The following is a 20,324-nucleotide window of genomic DNA, read 5'->3' as shown; positions in this document are numbered from 1 at the left end:
CTGCTCTGGGTGCCAAAATGGGTTAAAAGACCTCTCAGATCATAGTCTTTAGTAGCAGAGCATCCTTGGGAAATCTTTAAGGAGAAAATCATATGTTGCCTGGCCTGAAAAAAATATCCTAGGCCTCTCAGGAGACAGAAGTTCAAAAGTAAGGAGACAGGAGTACACAGGTTATTTTTTTTTCTAAACTATCAAACCTGGCCTTGATTCTCAGCAGATAAACATGTATACTTTGGTGAAGGCTTTATTTAATATTTACTGGGCCTGTAACAATTTACATGTCTGCCTTTTCTCTTTGGATCTGACCAACACTCTTGCTTAAATTAGGTCAGGCACTCTCCATGGCTTCATGCTATAACAGTATTTCCTGTTGTTCTTAGATTATAGGTGGGCAGCATGGAAAATACTGTTTGTGACATCAAGCACATTCTTGGAGAACACCTGCCCTGCTGGTATTTGGTTAAATTTTGAATAGCTGTCTTTCTAACTAGGCTGGACAACTGCTTGAAAAAATGTGAGTAATATTTACTCATTTAAAATTCTTATGTGATATAATGAGATACAGCAAAATTAGTGGTAAATACTGCTATAAATATGTATCAAAAATTGGTGTGTTGGGTATCAAAAATAATGACATTTACCAATAAATTTTAACTCACCATGGGAACAAGTGATATAATGGGGGTATTTTTGTACAGGTGTATTGGGAATCTATAATATCATGCAAGTTTCCTAGATTCACATCCTCTCTCTGTCTTTGTCTCTCTCTCTTCCTCTTTTCTCTCTTTCAATCTCTCTCTCTCTCTCTCTCGTTCTGTGTGTATGCATTTTGTAACTTCATGGTCATTATTTTTCTTCCTCATTATTTTGTCTCTCAGCACTAGTTAGTGGACTGGTATTTAAGAACCTCAACATAGGGGCTGGAAGTATTGCCTTACATGCAGCTTATCCAAATTTGATCCCTGGAACTCCATGTGGTACCCCAAGATCACCAGGAGTTATCCCTGAGCACAGAGCCAGGAGTTAGCTTTGAACACCACTGGGTGTGGCCCCAAAACAAAAAGATGAACTGCACCTCAATGTAAAGATGTATACTATGAGAATATTGAAAAAGTATAATCATTAATATGCAAAGGGAAATTTAAAGAGTTTCCCTTTAAACTTTTTAAATTTTCTTTAAAAGGAAATTTAAAGAGCAAAGGGAAATTTAATTTAAATTTAAATAAAATTTAAAATAAGACAAATACTTTAAAAGATGTATAAAATACATAATAGAAAAATTAAGCTGAAGAGGAAGCCACACTGGATGGTAATAGGGAGGAATTTCCAAATAAAAGGTATACATCAGTACTCCCTGGGAATTGGTGATAGGATACTAAAATACTCAGTGTCTACAGCAATATGACAGCTGATGATGAACACTGAAAGTGAGTTGTACTAGTTACAGGAGAAAAATAGATTGGAAAATGACAACAAATAATTGTGCAAAAGTAAAATTCACAGATTTTGTACATAAGTGGATAAAGATATTTGGTAGCTATATGCCCTCATAGCCTTTAAAGAAAAAACTTAAGAATATTTAAGTTTTTCAAAAGTAAATTCCAGCTGGGGATGTAGATTAGTGGTTAAAAAAAAAGAAGTCAAAGTTCAACTTCATTAAAAAATTTTTTGTTTCAGATATTCCCCTCCTGCACTTTGTAATCATGATATAAAACTGTATTCACTCAGAAGTTTCAGAACATTTTCTCATCGTATGACATCCTTTAAAACACATCTTTAAGTGTGTTTTAAGTGCTGGTATTTTCTGTTGTTATATACGTGAAATTATATTTCAAAAGAGGGAAAGTGCTCTATACTTTTTTACTTCATATCATAAACTTACCAGAGAAAATTACTAACTTTAAAAGTTTATTCAAATGAAACACTTTAAGTAAAAAACTTAGACTTAAGTTCTACTTGTTTCCTAGTTTATGTATATGTAAATTTCATTTACTTCCTTTTTTAAAATCTATATGGTATATATTTGCATTACATTGTGCCTAGAATGTGTTACAATTGGAATTTTAAGATAGTTCTGACCCATTTCCAAAATCATATATGCAGGGGTCGGAGAGATAGTAAAATAAGTAGAGTACTTGCCTTGCACACAATTGACCTGATTGCAATCCCATGCACCCATATGGTGTCCAAGTCCTACCAGGAGTGATCCTTAAGCACAGATTCAGGGAATAAACCCTGAACACCCTGGATGGGGTCCAAAAACCCAAATATAATTCTTCATGCATCTTTTATACAGTTGTATTATTATATATTCTCTAATGACATCTGCCCAGATTTTCCTGTGAAGTATTTGTGTGCCAAGGTAAATTTTTCTATAGCCTAGCAATTACATAATTTTAGAAGTGCATTTGGGGAATGTGATCATAATGTTAAACAAGTTCTTTCTTCATTTTGAAATGCTTTTCTTAGTAACTTATAGGTTACTTTTCTTTCTTAACTGCATAAAAACAAAGTGTTGGGCCCGGCAGACAGCTCAGTGGACTGGATGTATGCCTTCCATGTGGGGGGCTGGCATGCAGTCGCTAACGTGGCAAACTTCCTGGCATTGTGCCAGGAGTAGCCCCGTCGTACCACCAGCGTGACCCAAAACAAAACAAAACAGAACCAGTAACACAAAAAACTAACAGTGCTGCTCAATAGAGCATTTTTGGATGGTGAAAAGATTCTGTATGTGCAATGTGACATGGGAGCTATCAGTGACATTGAGGACTTGAAATGCCCTTGTTTCTGTGGAGGAACTGAATTCTTAATTTTCTCTGATTGTGATGATTCCACATTTCAACGGCCACGGCTGATGGGTGCCTATTGTGCTTGGCAGCATAGAACAAACAGGTATGAATTGTTGCCTGTGGACTTCGCTCCATCGGCTCCATCGATAACAAACCTGTTTGTGGTTCCATTTATCCCCGGTGCCCCTCGCTTGCCTCATTAGTAGAAAGAGATGGTGGGCTATATGATTTCCAACATTCTTTGCCGCTCTTGCTTGTCTGACTGGCCCCTGTCTCAAAATAATTAAATCCACAACCAGCTTTAATTCCATCGTAGCCTGGACAGCGAATCTCAGGAGTCCTTAATAATGAGCATGACCCTAGACATTTGAGTTTCCTACAAAATCTTTGATAATGAACATTATCGCAACAATTTCTTTTCACAGAGATAGCAGAAAATATTTTTTCCTAGAACTTCCTTTGTACAATTCAATTACATCAAAAGCCAATACTGACTAAGACTTTTCCTGGAAGATACAAAACTTTCCCTCCTCCTCATCCTCTTCCACTTCTCCCAGAGAATTTTCACAGACACCACTGATTCCCCTGAAGACTTCATTTATTTGGGATCACTTTGTTTGTTTATTGGGTGTTAAGAGCCTTATTGCAGTGGGGTGTGTCCCCATTGTCTTTGCCTGCCCACCTCCTGGGGGGATGCCTGACCAGTGAAGAGAACAACATACCAGTGGTGATAAGCTAACATGATAGAAAAATGTATTATGGACCAGACATTGTGCTAAGGGATTTATATTCTCTTTTGCCCTCCCAAAATCTATGAGGTACATGCTGTTACACTCTCTGTTTAATAAATGTGTGATGAATGGACAAAAGACAAGCAGAGTCTTGGCTTTTCCTTTTCTTGGAGTTTGCCTTGCCTGTTACAGACAAAAGGAATTGATCAGTAGCCTTTTCTACAGTGACAAGGCCTTGGCAGCAATTTTTCTTTGCTGAAAACCATACGTGACTACCTAATAGTTGCAGCAACTGAAGGTTGAAAGAACAGTGCTGGAGAGCTGGGGAAAAAGCCCTGGTTCACTCATTGACATTCACATGGGCCTCGAGCTAATTATTTACTCCATTTTCCTGTTCTTTTTACTCTCAGCAGTTGTCTTCATCACTCCAGGGTACTGCTAAAGTCCTGGTTCAGTACTCTCAATTAAATTGTAGATAAGAAATACAAGTAGTAAGATCGACAGGTTTGTTTTCATTTTGATGTTGTTTAATCTACTGGCAATCTGCTGCGTTACCCTTTGAGCAGCTTTTAGTTTTTAATGAAAACCTGTATTCAGGGTCTAAACATAACTGTCATCCCTGCTACTAGAGCATTAACACCATGTGGACAGGGATTTGACCTGGCTTTTTCCTCCCTACCAGGTCTGTAATCCTCAGAACAGTGACTGACGCGGGCACATAACCACGGTTGGCTTGAAAATAGATGACCAGTTTCAAGTATTTGTACTATGCTCCCATACCCCCTGTTGGTGGTGGGCAGCAGGAACAATATTACCTCCTTTTAGAAATGTTTCTATTTGTAAAATATTTAAACACGGCATTTAAAGGCCAGCACAGTTTTTGATGTCTTTAAAGCTCCTTTTTGGTAGAACCTGATTGAAATCCCAGGCATCAGATAAGGTTCCCTGAGCACCACAAGGGGTCACTTGAGCTAAAACCCAGGAGGAACCCCTGATCTATTCCTAAGCCTTGTGTAACTAACCACCCCACACCACCATCACCAAAAATTAAGTAAAATAATGATCACTACTTAGGTTATATATTAGAACTACCTAGAACTTTTTAAACTGTATAGCTCAGGTGTTGCCCTAGATAAATTCAGGGTAGAGTCTAAGAAAGAATAATTTCATAGAGAATTCTATGTTAACTTTTTTCTTTTGAAGTTAGTTCTATGGATGAATTAGTTACTGTTCCCCAGGAAAAAAAATAGAGTGATTAATAGATATGCATACATGTTTGTGTGCACCTGTGTGTTCAGAGGAAGGGAGGAAGAAAACAAGGGAGGGAGGGAATAAGGAAGGAAGGAAGGAAGGAAGGAAGGAAGGAAGGAAGGAAGGAAGGAAGGAAGGAAGGAAGGAAGGAAGGAAGGAAGGGAGGGAGGGAGGGAGGGAGGGAGGGAGGGAGGGAGGGAGGGAGGGAGGGAGGGAGGGAGGGAGGAAGGGAGGGAAAGTGAGGGAGGTACAGTTGGGAGAAGGAAGGGAGGGAGGGAAAGGAAAATTGAGGTTTTTAAGGAACTCATACACACAATTGTAGGGACTTGCAAGTCTGCAGAGCAGTCCTGGAAATCACTGCAACAGTGACTGTCCCAAGCTTCTGGCAGTATCATAACAAAGGTAGTCTGCAGGGCCATTTCCCTCCTCTCCTGAGGATTTCAGTTCTTGGTTTGTTTGTTTTTATTCTAAATAGTCTTCAAATGATTGCAAAAGGCTTTTGCATCTCCATGGGTAATCTGTTTTACTCAAAGTCTAATATGTTCTAATTTTTTATTGAGGTAACATTTATTCATAAGAGTATTAGTCTACTGATACTTTTAACTGATGTAACATTGCAAAGTTAGTTCCAATTTTCAGATGTGTATCATAAAAAAATCACAATGCTCATTCGGTTTACCACTAAAAGTTCCATTTGCCCACACCTCATTTCCTTTTTTACCCAATTTACCTAGCCTTCTCCCCACTTAGCTTCCCTTCTCTTTTTTTGCTTCCCCTTTCTTCCATGATTGTAACTGATAATTAATCTCATGGACCCAAAAGGTGGTTTTCTTAACTTAATTCATTCTTTTGTTTACTTTCTTTATCTATAATACATAGAAGTATTTTGTATCATACTCCCTGAATCTAACCACTTGGTTCCAGATGACAGAATTTAATCTCATTTTTATAACTGAGTAGTATTCCATTGTGTATATATACCACTTATTTTTATCCAGCTGTCTGCCTTTGGGAATTTAGGTGTTTTTCTGCCCCTTGACTATTATGTATAATTTTGCAAAAACAAAAAGGTACACATATCTCTTTGAATTAGTGCTTTTTTTCATTTTAGGGTAAATTCCAGAGGTAGAATAACTGGATTGGATAGGATTTCTATTTTTAATTTTTGGGAGGAATCAGCATATTGTTTTCCATAATGATTGCACCAGTTTACACTCCCCCCAACAGTTCTTTTCTCTCAAAGTACATTGAATTAAATGTTAATCATATCTAAAAAAATACCTTCACAACAGTATCTGGTATTTGAACAAACAGCTAAGTATGATAGCCTGGTCAAGTTGACATAAAAATTAGCTATTAAAATCAAACACAACTATTTTTTAAAATGCACCCATGTTACATATAATTAGGTGTGTTTCCAAAATTTCCACCAGCCTATTCAAGACATAGGACATTTTCTTTATCTCATCAAACTATCTTCTGGATCTTTCCAATTATTCATTAATTTCTATCACAATGAATTAATTTTTTCTGATAGAATGTTCTCTACTCCTTTGAGCTATCACTTAGTCCCAGTTCTTAATATGTTTGCATCTGTGGCATTAACTTCATTCATGTATGTTATTGTATGCCTATCACCATCATTCTTCTCTGGAACTTCTTTTCTTCCCCAACTGAAACTGTGAACCCATTAAACTAAAATCCCCATTCTCCCTTCTCCCAGGTAAACCATCATTCTACTTTCTGTCTCTATGAATTGATAGCTGTAGGTATTTCATAAAATTTAATCATATATTTTATTAGCAGTTTATTTCACTTAGCATAATGTTTTCAAGTTTCGTTCAAGATGTGTTATATTTTGAATGCTTTTTCTCTGTAAGGCTGAATAATATACCATTATCTGCGTCATCCTTGGTACCCATTCATTCATTTGTGTGCCTGGCTTCCCCTTAAAATAATGCTTTGAAATTCAGAATAGCTGTTTTCCCAGATAATTTTGATGTTCTCAAGATCTCAGAATCTTCTCACCAGGGCTTCCTCTTCAAGCCCATGTTTTCCCTTGAACACATATCTCTCTTGTTTATCTCTTTGTCTCTTTGCTTTTTCCATTCTGGAGAAGCCCACGTTCTCTCTTGAGCTCATACTTCCTCTCTTTTATTTCCCTCACAGCTTTCTATATAACTTTCAGTAAAAACTATCTTAGCTTCTCAAACTCTAGGATGTATGAGTGTTTTTCTTCTTTGTGTCCCCTGTTCACTCGCTCTCTTATGCTCTCTCTGTCTCTCTTTGTCTCTCTCTGTCTTTGTCTCTCTTCTCTCTGTGTGTCTCTCTTCTCTCCTCTCTCTCTCTCTCTCTCTCTCTCTCTCTCTCTCTCTCTCTCTCTCTCTCTCTCTCCCCTCTATCTTTCCATGATTAATTTCTTCTTAAATGCTGCATAACATGAGCAAAGAGTGGTTTGTGGTAGTAATTTAGAATTTGTAGCACTGACCATTGCTAGCACTAATTTTCATGCTTTTGTATCATGAAATTGTCTTTACACTTCTGATATATCCATTATATCTTACTTTCCAAAAAGAAAGTCTAGACCTACAGGATCAAACTCATCATGGCAGTATAGACCATGTTTTAAATCACTTCTGCCTTTTAGCAGACCCTCTTCTATAAAGACAGTGAACAGGGGTTTGAGAGACAGAAGCACACCTAAGGCAGGGAGCTGGGGGAAAGGAGTCAAACGAATTTTTTGCTTATGTTTATCTGGGGCTGGCTTAAATTACTAGTTAGGAATGACTTTCTATGAACTATTTTCAAAGGTCTCTGTTTTATTTTCTTCTTGGTCTTTCATCATCATCATCATCATCATCATCATTATCATCATCATCCCATTGATCATTGAATTTCTTGAGCAGTGTCAGTAATGTCTCCATTTGTCCTAGCCCTGAGATTTTCAAAGCCTCTCTTTTCTCGTCCTTTCCAATGGTGCTGCATTGGAGGCTCTTTCAGGGTCAGGGGAATGAGACCCATCATTGTTACTGGTTTTGGCATATGAATACGCCATGGGGCGTTTGCCAGGCTCTCCCATGTGGGCAGGAAACTCTCAGTAGCTTGCCAGGTTCTCCCAGAGGGAGAACTAGGCTATAAGATGTCGCACAGCTTGGTTTTATAGTCTCTGGATATTGGCCATTGGTGGGATTACACAGTGCCAGGGGCATTCCCTGGGTGTGACCACCTAGCTACTAGAAAATGGGGTATCTGGGAGGAAGAGGCCCAGTCCCGATCAGAGCAGGCTTAGAGGTCTCAGCCCCAGGTCCCACACACCTGGGTTTCTCTGCCGGTCCTATTGGTCTTTAAACACACACACACACACACACACACACACACACACACACACGCACACACATATCTACACTGGGTGTTTGAGCAAAATGTGTACTTTGCCCTTTTTTCTTAGTCTTATATCCAGGGAATATTTTTTAAATGTTATTTCTTATGGAGTGCCCTAAGGAACTGATGATATTAATCAGGTGAAGAAAGAACAAGAATATAAGGTTCATGCTGCTCTTTGATTAAAGTTTCTAAGATAAAATTTCACCTCAGAGCTTTGTTGTTTTAACAGCCTCCTATAGGTATTTTTTTCTGAGCCCTCTCTGAGGTCTTTGTTTCCTAGTTCCTGGTAACAGTGCCTGTCAGTTTCCATGCCACATAAATTTTACTGCAGAAGGGAGCCTAGGTAATTTGCCTATATCTGCATTTTAGAACAGAGTCAAACAATGCCAAGCAGGTTATGGTGTGTTGACAAGGAGTCAGCAGGAAAGGCTAGTCAGGTAATCATCAGGTTGATATATCTGAGATGCTGCGCAGTCATTTCTGCTCTGCATCCACTAAGTACTCTCACTGCACTGTGGGAATCGATTAATCAGGAGGCGCTCGGTTTCCGGTCCTGCTTCCGCTGTTTATCGTGTTAGTGCCTTACACAGGAATGCACAATAGAGTTATTGGAATAAAGCTCTGCCTAATGAAACCATATCTATAAAATAGTCACTGATGTAGTCAAGTTTGGAAATGTGCCTTTTGATCTCGCTAAATTTAATAACTTTGATGAAGTGGTAAAAAATTATGTGTTTTTTTAGAATTCCGTGATCCTTATTTTGCTAAATCAAAATTATGTTTTCTGTATTTAAAATTAGTCTTTATATGTTGCATAACTAATTTTTTTTCAGAGTACTCAACTTGAGTACCTATTTTTCTCAAACTACTCAAACATTTTTAAATAATTTCAATATGCAACTGTCATTACTCCTAAAAAAGTATGAAATTTCCAAATTGTATGTATTTTTCACAGTAGGAAGGTTAAAGTGGAAATGTTAAATTGGTCTTAGTATATTATGCTAGAAAAGCTAAAATACTACTTCTTTCTTAAGATATTTTGTCTTCCAAAGTGTTCTGTATTTTTAAAAAGGAAAATAGAATTATTTAATTTATTGACCACATTTCATTTTACCTATTTCAGTAGAATATTATATCTTTCAGAAAAAAATCAATTGTGTTTTATTTTCCTCAGACTAAGTTTAAAGCCAATCTGAGATATATAAACTCGTATCCTGGCTGCCTCTCTTAAATTTCTAGAAAAAGTAGCTACCTTAGCGAAATTGCCTGTGCTGCATAGCTAAAATCATTCCCAGGAACCCCCATGGACCAGGCTTTGAAATATTGTATCCTGCATTCTCCTTTTATAAAATCCTACTAGCAGAAAGAAATTTGCTGGAAAGAAATATATCAGATTTCCCAAAATAATATATATTTGCAAATCAGTGGTTGATTATCAATTTGGACCCTAGTCCTTAGAAAAGACAAGAATTTTAATCACACTGTTTCAGATGTACCAAGAAAAAAAGAGTATTGTTAAATCCTTTGTGTTGTTTACCCCCATTATCAGAACTGTTTATCAGCAGCTAATGCCATTACATTTGGAAGGGAATGGGGCAGGCAGGACTGATGATAGACCATCTATGATCAAACATCTCAGCCAAGTAACTGAGCTATAATAATATTGAAAAAGTAGCAGCCAGAACATGTTCAAACCTCATTTACCCATATTTGGATATCAGTCTGATGGAGAGAGGGAAATCTGCATTCTTTCAGTCTCATATGGTCAGGCGGCATAGGGAATAGGTAAGCTTAGGTGAAGTGTTTGTAAAGCAAGCAGCTTTAATTTGAGAGAAATTAGAAATGAGAGAAATTAATAACTCAGCCCCCGTTGCTTCAGCCTGGCCCACATGCATTATTTATGTAACTAATATTCCTGGGTTTCTCTTCCCTCCACAGTGGAGGCAGTCGTGTCCGGTATGTGGTTTCTGGAGTTGGGATCCTATGGGGTAGTCAGCCCTAGAAGTACAGTATCAAGCCGGACAAGATCTGGGGCTGGAACAATAGCACAGCGGGTAGGGCTTTTGCCTTGCATGTGGCCGACCCAGGTTCGATTCCCAGCATCCCATATGGTCCCCTGAGCACCACCAGGAGTAATTCTTGAATACATGAGCCAGCAGTAACCCCTGAGCATCGCTGGGTGTGACCCCCCCCCCAAAAAAAAATGACAGACAAGGTCTAATGTAGTAGGTGCCAAGTGGCAAAATCCACCATAGTAGAATGAGCTGTAAAAGCAAAGACAGCAGAGACAAATGAAAGCTAAGGAGTTCAGAAAATCCTCCAGAAGAGACTTGAATTCAGGGGAGAAAGATATCTGTGAGAAGCTCCCTCTCAGTGGAAAGAAGAGTTACTAAAAGTCATTGTCGCTTTTGACCTCCCTATTATGGACTAGATTTGATCCAGATAAAGAGGCAGTCAGTATCCTTGTTATGCTTAAAACAATACAGGACCAAAAACTTCTCCACTACATGCAGGCAGGTTCCCAGAGTTACACAACATCTTAACTTGAAAGGGAGGAATTGTTTAGTATACATCAAATATCAAAACATGGAAAGAGTTACTAAGTTTTCAAAGTGATGTTTTCCCTTACAGAGTACAGGAGAACTGGGTACCCACAGCCAAGAAATAACAATTTGTCTGCAGAAATCCAGATCAAGGGCTAGATTTCTGAGCTAGATATGAGGATATCCAGGATCATGGATTAATAGGTTGAATGGTATAATATGTTATATGCTTGTGGTAAAATGTTAATCATGTGCAAAAATTGATTTTGCTGGTGAGAAGCATTTGTGTTAGAAACAAAAAAAAATGGACTTTGAATGTCAGGCCAAAGAATTTGCATTTTATTTGATTGGAAAATGACTTATTAATTTTTATTTTCATTTTCTTGACACTTTGGAGACTTTTTCTCCTGGGCATGGACCTTTTCTCTTCACTTTCTTTTGATAAACTTTTAATTGCTTTTAGATATTCAAACTCTAAAATGAAGGAACTTAAAATGAAACATTTAACCTTAGCTCAGCTTTCTCATTTCTACAAGAAAAATTTTGAGCTAAAATATTTCTGAAATCTCTTTCTTTCCTAATTGTGAGTCTGGTAGATGTGTGGGGAAAGCTGTACATATACATTTTACGTTGCAATTGGGAAAAGTTCTTTTTTGCCTTTTAATTATTCAATTTCTAGAAATAGATCATCTGCAAATTGAGTTTGGTGAATTAAAATTTTAATCGTATGTAAATGATGATATTATTATGACCCATGAGTCATCGTTGTTTCTTTGCATCTGTGTCCCATTCTTTATCATTAAACAAATACCTCTCCAAAGATGGGAATAGGGCTGGAGAGACAGCACAGGACGCAGAGCGCTGGCCTTACATGTAACTGATTTGGGTTCAATCCCCAGCACCTCTTTGGTCCCCTGAGCTCCAGCACATTGATCCTTGAGTGCAGAGCCCTGAGCACAGCTAGCTGTGGCCCCTAAACAAGCCAAAACCAAAAACCAAAGGAGGTAATGAAAACTTAGTTGTGCATAAAGACATGTACTTGAAAGATCTATTAACAAAAGAATATTTTATCCTAGGTGATTCTCCAAACATATGTTAATAAGAATTGTCATGAGTGTAAATGGGTACATCAAAGAAATTAAGCACACATTCCTAAAGCTGTCAAAATACCTAAAGTCACAATCCTTCCAAACCAAACATAATCTCATAAAACAACCACCCTATTGAAAAATGAATTCCAAAAAAGGTTGGTTATTTTAAAAACTGGTTGCAATTAATGACTCTCTCTCCCTTTTGCCTCACTCCCTTTTGCTCCCTCTTCATTTTCCTCTCAATTTCCTTAGAATTTTCAACTGAATCTTGAACAACTCAATAAAGATGGAGTTAATTTTATTCACACTATATGTCCCCAGATCCAAAATTATGTGATGGATAAAAACATGAATATTTATGTGAAATGACAAAATGTCTGAAAAGTCCGTCTCAGATGTCAGTCTCTGATAATGACATGGACCCCACCCAGGAAATTCTCGGTGGCCTCTGAGCAGCTATATCCTAATTCTAGAGATCATCAGACATTCTGGAAACTGTTAGCTAGTAACTACAGTAGCCAGACTGTAGCTACCTGCTAAGACAGCTAATAGCCAGGCTAGCTAAGCAGAGTGTTAGACAATCCCTGATGAACTTTCTTTCACCATTCCACAAACCAGGGTCATTCCCAGGGACAGGTATTGGTGTTGGTACTGAACGGAGCAAGAACCCTAGTCTCAGGATGAGGAGCAGCAAAAATGAAAAGGGTAGCTTGCCTGGAGAGGCAGCCAGTAGTGGGCAGATGAATTGTCAGAAGTAAGATCTAATAGTAAAATTTTGGTCATTACCCATAATTGCAACGTGATACTTTCTCAGGGTGAGAGTGTTTTCAGTTTGTATTCAGGAGGTCCAGGAGCTACTCTCAAGACTCTCAGCCAATCAGGCCGGTGGTTCAATGGCGAGGGCTGAGAATAGAGTGATACTGGGTCCCACTAGTGATGGGGACTCCCCAAGCTCTCCTGGCAGTGCTTGGAGCTTCCAGAACTACACCCTGTGATGTTTTATGGAACCATGGTACCAGGAGAGCTGGAATCAGCTAGGTGAAAACAAGGTACCTTAACCCCTACACTATCTCTCTAGCTCCTCAAAATGTAAATCTTCCATTTTCTACAACTTAGGTACAACTGAAACTGGGAGGTATCAGAAGCAAAATGGGTGAAGATGACAAATTCCAGATGCTGTCTCTTATGCAGAGTATAAAGAAATAAAGTAATAGAATAAGGGGAGAGATTATGGCCAATGAAAATCAGCCCGTAGATTTTGCAAACAAATTTAGGTCTATCAAATTGGGAATAGGGGCGAATAAACTGGGCTAGGGTGGGAGGGGGGACAGACGCTCAGGGATAGGGATGGAGAGATAATAGCACTTTGGTTATAAGCAAAAACATTTTTTGTAAGCCAAAAACATTTTTTTAATTTTAATTGGAAATAGGGGCTGTGACGATAGCATGGCAGGTAGGACATTTGCCTTGCACACAGTCAACCCAGGTTCGATTCCCCATATCCCATATGGTCCCCTGAGCACCACCAGAGGTGATTCCTGAGTGCATAGCCAGGAGTAACCCCTGTGCATCGCCAGGTGTGACCCAAAAAGAAAAATTTTAATTAAAAATAAAAAGCTATGACTTTAGTGCTAAGGGTATTTATCACACTGAGGGTATCATGCTGATTGAAGTCAGAAAAAGAACAAATACAGAGTGATCTCTCTCATGTTGACCACAAAGAAACAGTAAAGGAATAACAATCTGGTACCAGACCCTGAAAGTCAGTCTACGGAATTGAGTCTGTCCAGGGGGTCGTGGAAGGGGAAAAGAATTGGCAGAGGGGAAGGGTCACTGACACTCCAGTGATGATTGTAGTGTTGGAACATTGCATGTCTGAAATGATATTATTGAGAGATTGCAGATCATGATGCCTAAACAAACATTGAAGAAAAAGTGAAAATAAGCATTTAAGTTCTGTAACAAATAGCTTTATTAAGTGATATTATTATGACCAGATTATATAATTCCATAGTAGTTATATAATTATGTTAATAATATAGATGAATAATTATAGATTTATTCTAATGTTAGAGATGACCTAAATTTTCAAGAACGATGGTTGGTTATAAAAATAGAGTTGCGGGCCCAGAGCGATTATACAGCAGGTAAGGTGCTTGTCTTGCACACAGCTGACCTGGGTTTGGGATCCTATGGTTTCTCCCCCACCCCCAAATCCCACCAGCCGTGATCCCTGAGCATAGACCCACGAGTAATCCTTGGGCACGACTGGACATGACCCCCAAACAAAAAAAAATGTTTGTAAATCTAGGTCTTTCCTTTAGTATATTATTAAGTAAAAATAAATGTGTATATGTGTGTATATATGTACATACATATGTACATACATATATGTACACACATATATACACATGTATATTTTCTCTATTGGGGGGAGAGGCATTATCAGAAGTGCTCAGGACTTTCGACTTTCACCTAACTCTGAACTCAGAGATCTCTCCTTGCAGTGCTCAGGGGACCATATGCAGTAGCAGGAATTGAACCAGACTTGGGCCATGCATGACAAGCACCTTTGCTCCTACAGTATCTCTCTGGCTCTCTTGTACTGTTTTTTTTATTTTTTATTAAAAGAAATGTTTATTTATCTACCCAAAAAAAGTTTAAAAGAACATAAACCAAGATACTATCAGTGGATTTTATTGACTCATTGAATTATCTTTTTTTTTTTTTGCTTCTCTGGAATTCATTTTTTCACAGTGAACACGCATTACTCTCATAATAAACTAAGAAAAAAATTTACAAAACTAACAGACAGTGATTTTTTTTGATGCACCATGTTACATAAAGGATCTGAGAGCGTTGTTAAATGTCTACAGGACCTAAGCAATGGGCTAAGAATCTGAAGCATATCCGAATTTGCTGGAGTGAGCATTACCACAGAAACCTCCGGCAATGAGGTTTCATGTCTGTTGTATCTGAAGAACTTAGAAAAATTTTATGTGGTATATAAAATGTGGGTCAGGGTAGTAATACAAAAATAATATGAGTAGTTTTGCTTCAAGAAACCCAACTTAATTTAAACTGACTAAATTCCATTTTATAAGCCTGAGGTACATTAGAGTTTGAACGCTTTTTGTTTCCTTTCAAATCTACATTAATATTTGGCTCAGTGCTCACAGGGAAGCAATTCAGCACCAAAGGTGCAATTTTTCTTCCACGATGCTAAAATCAATTTAGCTGTTTGGCTTGTAGTAAATGGTGAATTGTAGTCTCCGATGCCAAATTTTCCTCCAATTATAGGTGCACATTACTGGAACTTCTGGGGAGAAAAAACTAAAACCTCTCCTTTTAATTCTTAGAATTCATGTTCTAAAGAAAAACAGCTAAATCTTCTGAAAGGAAGAAAATGACTATACTCAGCTATAAATTCATAAAATTAGTCTTATCATTGCTTGCTATTTTAGGGAACTTTTTTGTTATTTTTATGTATAACCTTTTATAAATATTAAATATGGCTTCGAGATTCTGCTGATAAGTAAATAGTATTAATTTTGAATGTAGTTTACTAGAAAGATCCTCAAAATATGACTTAGAAATTATTAATATCCCATGAGCTTCTGAAATTATCCTCTACTTGAACTCACACACACAAATAGTATATTTAATTCAAGAATGTAAAGAAAACTATCACATTATCTTAGTTATGAAGACACCAAGATATTATTAAAAGAATAAAGATGTTGAAATCCCAATAAAATTGATTTCAATTTCTACTTTTCTATTATTATTTTACTAACAGGAAAACAAGTATCTCCATCTCTCTTAGCGTCATTGTTTCTCATTTACAGTAAGAACAATAACCCCTTATGGAGCAGGCTTGTAAAAATTACTGGAAAAATATGTAAAGGTCCTAAAATACTCACTAATACGTGCGCTTATTAAATTCTAGATGGATACCTTTTATTTTTATAGTTTTGTTTTGTTTTTTTAACTATATTGTCATCCTTAAGGGCAGGATCCATAAGCTTTATTGTTGGATGTTCAACTGTTCAACATTATACCATGTTTTCTAACACCTAGTAATGGTAAAATATATTTGTTCAATAAATGAGTGGAGCAAGATAGTATCCTGTAAGAGGTCTTACTCATTATTTATGACTTTATATAATGTGATATACTAAATCCAGCCACATTTTCTAACTCTTTTTAATTTTATGATTATGGTATTGTAAATACCTTTTTCTCTAAATCATTTGTATTCTCTTCTCTTGCTACAAGTTTATGTACAGCATTCCCTGTTTTGTTGCTGTTGAATCTTTGATTCCATTGTCCCCTCAACAGTAAGCAGTTCTCCCTCACTCAGCCAACTTCATTCCAATTTGCTATTTTTTTCCTGTTCCCCCTGCTTTGGGAAGACCATAGTGTTGCTTTCAAAAGACTGATCCCATTATTCTGGATAAGTCAAGAATTTGTCAGCATCTGCCATTTTATAGTGCAAGCATTTTTATGTAACAAATGGAGGAAAATCTCCCAGGAGTGGTCTGATCACCATGCCAGTTTTACCATCTGTATTAGGAAAGCATTTGGCGGATGCACCCCAGTGAGGTCACTTCTCTGTTGCTCCATTCATCTTCCCGAAGACACTTTGCATTCTACTTTACCCCTTTATCACTGAGAATGCCCATTTAATATGTGTCTTTTCATGTATTTTGCAAATTTCTTTTCCCCTTTCATCAATCTATTCTTCTTGAACAAAGTAAACTATATCAGTTAGGACATGTTACAATATGTTGTGCTTTCATTGCATCCATAGACTTAGATTAAAATGCTTTTTCTCAAGCTACATATGCAGCTTGGCTGAATTTCCTTGGTCTAGAACCAAGTTTATAGAGCAGCCACTATCTGGATAGCAGACACAGTATGACTTAGGGTAAGTGACCTGTGGCACATCTCGCAACTGTTCTTTCACATAAGGCTTTTACCCACAAATGGTAATGTCCTCTTTGTTCATATTTTAATGACCAGAACAAGCCCTTAGCCAAGCCTGTTTCAAAAGAGAATGGGAAAGTACCTTCCTCCCACCTGCTAAAAGAAAACCAGAAATAGTTGGTGAAGAAATCAATGCTTAAGACATTTGCCATTTTGAATCCTGTCCCACTTGTAGGAACATTTTTTTCCCTTATTATTTATTTATTTATTTACTTACTTACTTATTTATTTAATTTTTGTAATGAGTCACTGTAGGGGTACAGTTACAGAGTTTCATGCTTGTGTTACAGTCATATATTACTTGAGTACCCATCCCTCCACCAGTGCCCATTCTCCTCCGCCGATGGCCCCAGGATCCCTCCCACCCCCCGCCCTGTCCCCCCACACCCCACCTTGCCCCTGTGACAGGGAATTCCTTTTTGCTCTCTCTCTCCTTTTGGGTGTTGTGGTTTACAATGGAGGTACTGGGTGGCTATCATGTTCAATCTATAGTCTGCTTTCAACCCGCCTCTCCCATCCCGAGTGGATCCTCCACCACACTTTAGTTGGTGTTCCCTTCTCTATCTGTGCTGCCTTTTTCCCCAGCGTGTGAGGCTGGCCTCCAAGCCGTTTAGTAAATCTCCAGGTACTTATTGCTACTATTCTTGGGTGTTAGTTTCCCATTCTATTGTTTTATATTCCGCATATGAGTGCAATTTTTCTATGTCTGTCTCTTTCTGACTCATTTCACTTAGCATGATACTTTCCATGTTGATCCACTCATATGCAAAGTTCATGACTTCATCCTTTCTGACAGCTGCATAGTATTCCATTGTGTAGATGTATTAAAGTTTTTTTAACCAGTCATCTATTCTCGGGCATTCGAGTTTTTTCCAGACTCTAGCTATTGTAAACAGTGCCGAGATGAACATACAGGTGCAGATGTCATTTCGACTATACTTTTTTGCCTCTCCAGGATATATTCTTAGAAGTGGTATTGCTGGGTCAAATGAAAGCTCAATTTCTAATTTTTTGAGAAGCATTTATACTGTTTTCCAAAAGGGCTGAACCAGTCAGCATTCCCACCAGCTGCAGTATAGGAGGGTCCCTTTCTCCCCACATCCACGCCAACAGTGGTTGCTTTTGTTCTTTTGGATGTGAGCCAGTCTCTGTGGTGTGAGGTGGTATCTCATAGTTGTTTTGATCTGCATCTCCCTGATGATTAGTGATGAAGAGCATTTTTTCATATGCCTTTTAGCCATTCACATTTCTTCCTTGAGAAAGTTTCTGTTCATTTCTTCGCCCCATTTTTTGATGAGGTAGGAACATATTTACTTCTATTATTTGGTATTTAAGTTCCATTAAAACTCAGTAGCCTTGAATTTATAAATGGGAACAGGCAGTCAAGAACATGATAATAACCTCATACAGTTGTTGGACAGATGAAACAATTTATGCAGTTAAGTCTTATTCTGAAGAAACAAATTCTTGAGAATCTCTGGTACACTGGAAATGGTATGAAACTCTTAAGGCAAAACAAGAGATTTACTTTCTTGATTCTTTCTTGCTTTCTTGCCTTATTATTTGGTTTGGGGGGCACACCCTGCTGTGGGATCACTCCTCGTGTGCTTGGTGGATGATATGGTTGCCTGATATTGAACTCAGGTTGGCCAAGTGCAAGGCATGTGCCGTCCTATTTTTTCATCCCCATGATTCTTTATTTCTTGCCTGACTGGAGAGAAACTTTTTCCTAGATGTCATTTTTTTCCCCCGCTGAAAACTGTGCCTACCTCCAATGACTTATGTGGGAATGGATAAGCCAGCAAGAATTGTATATCGTCCCCTTAGACTCTCAATAGTACCTCAAGGTCACCTGCATTGAATACCCATAAATCTGGTCATAATTCAGACAACTCACTAGAAGAATAAAAGAGTTCTTCTTCCCAGGAGAGAAGACTCTTTGAATGTTAATATCAGCATTAATTCCCTCTATGGCCTGAGGCAAATCACTTAATTGTTAGCTGTCTTTCTTTTCTGGTCCAAGGATAATATTAACATACTTCTCTAGGTCCTGGTGAAGCTTAATATACGGAATTGATTGCACGCGCATTTCAGACATGGGACATTGTAGAGATATTTGATATGTGCTGAATTTCTACTGTAGATTACCTGGCCCCTCATAGAGGTATATGTCTGGCCAGAAAGAGAGAGAAATATCTGATGCAAGGGGTAGTTCTGTAGGGAAGAGATAGCTCTTGCTGAATTCCTAATTAAGCACAGTTCATTCTCTATGTTGTGGATTACATCTGGGCTACTTGATGCACTGATCTTCCTCCTTTGTTTAGGCATTTTTCTGATTTCTGACCCAAGCACTTGGCAACTAGAGAGCTGGTGAAAATAATTGAGCCTTGGGTTTAGGATTAAAGATTCATTTGTTTTGCACTCCATATTAAAGTTATTTCACATGCAGGCACTATCCTAATTTACAGAAGAGGACACTGAGATCTGAATGATTGAGTATATACTCAAAATTGCCACACTAAGACATGAAATGCTAACCCAGATTTTCAGATTCTGCATGGACTAATATTTTGTTCCATTGTTCCACACTGCCTCTGTGTTTTCTGGCAGAAGCAGGTGACAGCAGCCATAAACCACAATGAGATGGAACTAAGATAGGGTCAGAAAAGAGAGAATTGATTGAAGAAGCATGTAGAAAGGGAGTCATAGTTTAAAGTCAAATTCAAAATTATTTTGCCTAAGAAGTAAAAGAAAGTAAGTGTGCCTTTGAGATTACTTTTAATATTTTAATGGATTAAAATTAATTCAGATAATCAGTTATTCACCATCAGAGCATTCAGCTAGAATGAGGAGATAGAGTTTTACCCAGAAAAAATGATGACTTGATTTCTTAATGATTAATTAATTGGCATTAACCAATGACTCATCTCCATATTTTCTCCACCCAGAAATCAATAATAAGGAGAGTTGATTTTCATTGGTTCATTATGCATTCATTTACTACTGTTTGCTGAGAAACTTTAGTCTAATAATGGATGGGGAAGGTGATGACTAAATAGATTACTGTAATATCATACATATATAACAAAGGGTTATTTGGTCCCAGAAAAGGAAAGATCAAAGAAACATTTTGTTTTTATTTAAGTTGAGGTATTAAGATGCTCTGGGGACCATAGTGTGGCAGGGGTGAAACTCGGGGCTCCCATATGCAAGGTGAGTGTTGTGCCATTAAGTTATATCCCTGACCCTTAGCTTTAAGACCACTGGAACTGCTAGTAAGAGCAAATTATCTATGGAGCAAGTAAATTTGAGGAAGTTGGCAGGTCTGTTGACAGATTCAAAAACTAGCAGGAAGGTTGTTATTGAAATCCATGCAAGAAAGACTAGTTAGGGGAGATTATGGCCTTTGATGTATATCATGTAGCTCATATCTGTGCAAATTATAAACAGGAACAGAAAGGCCAGAGAGAGTAGGAATGGAGCAGCGAGGTGGGAGGGGTGTCGCTGGGGCACACACTTCATTTGCACAGGACCAGGGACCCTGCT

At 37.9% G+C, this 20,324-nt stretch overlaps 1 protein-coding gene across 5 annotated transcripts in view; it reads left to right on the top strand.

Annotated features, from left to right (window-relative positions):
• The window catches only part of HS3ST5 (heparan sulfate-glucosamine 3-sulfotransferase 5), a 330,509-nt gene that overhangs the window by 245,041 nt on the left and 65,144 nt on the right, over window positions 1-20,324 (top strand). Inside the window, exon 4 of one of the 5 annotated variants that reach the window (XM_055137172.1) lies at window positions 381-514. The exons of the other annotated variants lie outside the window; for them this stretch is intronic. The gene's annotated coding sequence lies outside the window, so the exon portion shown is untranslated. The remainder of the gene's footprint in view (window positions 1-380; window positions 515-20,324) is intronic. 5 annotated transcript variants of the gene reach the window in all.

Source organism: Sorex araneus, chromosome 4, assembly GCF_027595985.1.
Source record: "Sorex araneus isolate mSorAra2 chromosome 4, mSorAra2.pri, whole genome shotgun sequence".
NCBI classification, from domain to species: Eukaryota; Metazoa; Chordata; class Mammalia; order Eulipotyphla; family Soricidae; genus Sorex; species Sorex araneus.
The sequence above is the reverse complement of the archived record's forward strand: the minus strand, read 5'-3'. Positions and strand labels throughout refer to the sequence as shown.